We start from the raw sequence: 4,621 nt of genomic DNA on the forward strand, positions 1-4,621 counted from the left end.
GCACATGCCCTATAGCGAAAACCTCTCCAAAAAAAAGGAAAAAAAAAAAAAAAACGATTACACAATCTGTTGATCCCAGTGGGTGATTTCAGTTTTTATTTCTGTTCCTCTCTCTAAGGCATCTTCAAAAATTCACATAAAATATGTATTCTGAAAAAATCATGCATATATTTCTAATATTTTGCACCAAAATCAAGTCACATTTTAATTCCATTTTCCCACACGTTTAAAAAATTTTGCCAGAGGGTGCATGCACTCACCAGAGACAGAGAGAGAAAGGGAGGAAAGAGAGGAAGCACCCCCAGAAGGAATCCCCACGCCACAATCCCTTTTCTTCTATTCCCCTCTCTTGAGGACTTTGGGCACACAGGCACATGCCCCCAGCGTGTTTCTCAAGCCACTGAGTTTGAGACTCTAACTGCATAGTTGGCAAGATGGGATCCAGCCACCTTAACCACCAGACCATGGGCTACTCCTCTGCAAACTTTCTGAAGTCCCCTCATGTTTTTGAAGTTATTTTCAATAACCACATATTCTTATATAAAGAGAAAAGCAAGAAAATGATAACCAAAAATTGCCCTGTCTAAATGGGCCCAGTTCTGAATTTGATTATTTCATCCATTCACTCATTCATTCAAAAACATTTATTAAATTCCTAGTATATACAAGCACTCTGCTCGGTGAGGAGACAGTGTTTAATTAATTTATTTATTTGTTTTTAATTTTTGCCATAGGGCATGTGTGCTCCCAGAGAGACATGGAGGCAGAGAGAAAGGAAAAGTGAGTGATCATTCCCCAGTGGACGGCCATGCCACAATCCCTTCTCCTCCCCATCCCTCCTCAGGACTGGGCATACTTACCTGGTGTGTTTCTCTAGGCACTGGTCTGGGACTCAAGCCATGCAGTTGGCTATGTGGGATCCAGTGCCTTAACTCCATGCCATTTGCTGGTTCAATACTTTTCATTAAATGAAAAAAAGAAGACCTGGTGGGGGAAGCTAGCAGATGGTGCAGTGTGGTTAAGGTGCTGGATTCCCACATGGCTGATGGCAGTTCAAGTCTCAGACCAGGTAGCTTGCTTTCTCACTTTCTTTTCCCTCTCTCTGGTTAACACACGTGCCCTAGAACAAACTTTAAAAATAATAATTATAAATAAAATAAATAATTTTTTAAAAATAAAATAAAAGACCTGGTGGAGGCCAGCAGGTAGCATGGTGATTAAGGCACTGGGCTCCCACATGTTTTTTTTTTTTTTTTTTTCAGTCTGAAAACAGCCACTGTTTATTTACTGACCAGATTACAGAAATAACCATGGTGGATACCTTAGTTCATCCTTCTAATAAGTCAGTTGATCTGGTCTTCCCTGTTGCCAGCATCTCCACCTTCTACAAAATGGGTGGTCTTTTTCTTCATTCCACCTCGTGGAGAAGACCATTTGAAGGCCCACAGGAAGTTATTTGCTTCTTTGAAGCGTTTTCCAACAGTATAGATTTCATGAATCAGATCCTCCATGCAGATGATGCCAAATTTATCAAGAGATCAAGCAATCAAAGAGTTATCTGTCAAAGCAGTTTGTTTCTTATTGATTTCGCCATAACCATGTTTGTAGACAGTTCATTTACTGACTTCAGGTTTGGGTACCCTCACGCAATATATGGTTCCACAATTCTCAGCATGTTAATCGAGGCCTTGTTGAGCTTAACAAAGATGCCATTGAAGATCTGGCGAAGACAAAGAAGCTGCAACACCTTTCGAACCTTTGGGCTCACTCCATTGATACCTCTGATCCTGATGACAAATACCAATTTGGGTTCTGCAGGTACATAGAAGTTGCCAGCTTTTCTTGCCGTCCTGGCCATGCGAATCTCAGTTCTGTACATCTGCCTATAGTCCTTATGATAGTGCTGAGCTTTTTCATAGATAAGCTTCCTCCTCGCCTTTCAAAGCATCTTTTGAGCAAACTTCTTTCTCAGGTGCTTGATCTTCAGCTCTGCAAAATTCCTTCATGATTTCTTAAGGGTTTCTGGCACAGCAGTAACCTTTTTCTTGGTTTCTGCCACAGTAGGAACCTTCTTTTTCTTCTCTTGAACGACCTCCATGGTTCCAGCCAGAAAAGAGGCCTGGTGGCTTGCTTTCTCACTTTCTCTCTCTCTCTCTCTCTCTCTTTCTCTCTCTCTCTCTCTCTCTCTCTCTCTGATGACTACAGCAAATTTAAATAATAATAAATAAATAAATAAATAGATAGATAGATAGATAAATCTAAATAAATTATCCTTTTTTTAAAAGCTTTGGCTTCTGCCTTGAAGAAAGTGCTCTTGGTGAATGGGAGGTGCCCGTAGGAGCTGCTGGTCTCAAGGCCGAATGCCACCAGGCCCAGCTGGGGCTCAGAAGGCACTGCTCTTCCCTAGATCTGAGAAATGGCCTCGGAGGTGCATCGCACCATGCCAGAAGGAGAGTTAGCCTCAGAGCTGGACCTGAAGAGAGAGGTTCTGAAGAGAGGGCTGGGAGTGATGAGTGAAGAGGACACAGGAGAATAAGAAGCACCCTCAGGGCCAGCTGGTGGAGTGGAGGCTAAGGCTCTGGGTCCCACATAGCCCACTGCACAGTTCAAGTCCTGGACCCAGCGACTTGAGAATCACGCAGGGCACATGGAGCCAAAAATCCCAAGGAGAGAATGAGTAGAAGGGGTTGCAGCATGGCCATCCCCCCTCAGAAAAGTGAAAAAAAACTCTCTGTCTCCTGAGTCCTCCCAGCTACTCTGCCTCCTGCCAGTTGGAGCCCATAGTGGAGAGGCTTGGCAGGGGGAATGACCCTATGGACTGCAGGACTGCAGACGTTCGTCTGAAGGCCGGGACACTCCATCTGCCATTAGATAAGTGACTAGAGAACTCCAGAAGCCTCCTGAAGCACCCCCGAGCCTGCATTCAGCCTCCTCCTGTTATTAAGACGGCATTGCCCTTTAACTGGTAGGATTGGAAACTCCCACACACATCAATCAACTTTCCCAGCAAGGAAACCACCCCCAGGAAATGGGGCACTTGGCCCCGTCTGTAAAAAGCCCCTGCAGCCTCCAGGGGTACCGCTCTGCTACCCCACAGGGTCACTCATATTCCAAATGGACTCAAGGCATCTGCTTGGAATCGTGTTTCCCAGAAATGCTACAAAGTTTGTGTTGATCTTTCTCCAGAAGATCACTTGTGACCAGTGTACACTTGGAGACCCAGCTGAGGTCTAGAGGGGAGCCGCAGAGGACTGAATGCATGACCTCATTAGCACAGGGTTCTAATCAACTCAGCCACCAGGCGCATACCTCATTCAAGGCACTGAGGCAGTAATTTGCTAAATGTTAATTTTTAGATTAACTACAGATGAGTAGAGTTCCTAGGGGAAAAAGTGAGAGATCTGTTCATTCTTGAAAGGAAATTTAGGTCATCGGTTTCAGATCCCTTTGGGTAATTTTAAGGTGTACTTCCAGGATCTTAAGGTGATGTCCATTGGAGTCTGTGCATCCATTATTATTACTTTTTAAATCAATATCCTGATTGGGAGACGTTGAAGGAAAAAACAAGTGACCTCACGTCTGCCTTTGCAAACGGGCCGTGCACCGTGATTCTCACGAACTCCCCTGCAGTCTGTTTCTCGGCCAACACAGGCAGCGAGATAGAAGAGCACGTCTCATGTCTGAGCAGAAGTGGTCCTCCTGGAGCAGGAAGGGCTGGACCACTACCCTGGCCCCTAAAGAGACACCCCTTGGTGCTGTGGAGAGAAGGGTCCCTCAGCGTGGGCGAGGGGAGCCCGGATCTGCAGGCCCTCGGGCATGCAGGAACCCAACCCACCGTTGGGTTCTCTTACCTGATCCTCCAGCTAGCCCCCGAGGAGCCAGCTTCACAAACAGCAAATGGGATTTGGAACACAGTTTTGACACCGCCTTGAAATCTTGGGCTCAGATTACATTCCTATGAATATTCCACGACTCTTCAGCTCCGAGGGAAAGTTTCCGTTCCAAGGCTGCATTTAACAGGCAGGCCATTTCAGTTCCAGTGGCTTCCACCCCAACAGCGATCTTTGAAACTGATACGGGCCTGAAAGAAACCAGAATAACTTTTCTCAAATATTAATAATAATGGGCTGGCTTCCCAGTCTTTGTAATCTCGGAGAAGAAGCTCTGTGAGGAAGCGGTGTGGGAACGGAATGGCGGATGTGCCCACATCGGCTTTCCCAGACCAAGCCTGCTTGGAAATGCACGATGGCCTTGCGGGAGCATTTGCACCTCGAGGGAGAGCATGGGAGTCCAGCCTCACGTTGGCACTTAGCACCTTCTGTCCCAGGAGCTTGAAGACCACGGTGGAATACCCTGTTGCCTGTCAAAAATGAGGCCCCCAGGGAACCAGCAGTTAGCGTAATGGCTATGTCACTGGACTCCCACGTAGTCGACAGCAGTTTGCGTCCCGGACCCGGTGGCTTAAAACTCACGCCGGGCGTGTGTGCGTGCGTGCCCAAGATCCCGAGAGGAGAATGGAGGAGAAGGGATTGCGGTGTGACCATCCCCCCGGGGGGGTGATTTCTCGCTTTCTGTCTCTATGTCTCTCTCTGTCTGGCGAGCGCACACGCCCTACAGTGAA

At 46.7% G+C, this 4,621-nt stretch overlaps 1 long non-coding RNA gene across 4 annotated transcripts in view; it reads right to left on the reverse strand.

The window, feature by feature from the left end:
• Positions 1-4,621, reverse strand: part of LOC102493101 (uncharacterized) — a 40,572-nt gene that overhangs the window by 1,855 nt on the left and 34,096 nt on the right. For all 4 annotated transcript variants that reach the window (XR_001369438.1, XR_001369437.1, XR_336751.2 and 1 more), the window contains exon 2: positions 3,852-4,081. This is a non-coding gene — a long non-coding RNA (uncharacterized LOC102493101). The remainder of the gene's footprint in view (positions 1-3,851; positions 4,082-4,621) is intronic.

The sequence above is a fragment of the Tupaia chinensis genome, unplaced genomic scaffold (assembly GCF_000334495.1).
Source record: "Tupaia chinensis unplaced genomic scaffold, TupChi_1.0 Scaffold143064_1, whole genome shotgun sequence".
In the NCBI taxonomy this organism is placed as follows: Eukaryota; Metazoa; Chordata; class Mammalia; order Scandentia; family Tupaiidae; genus Tupaia; species Tupaia belangeri.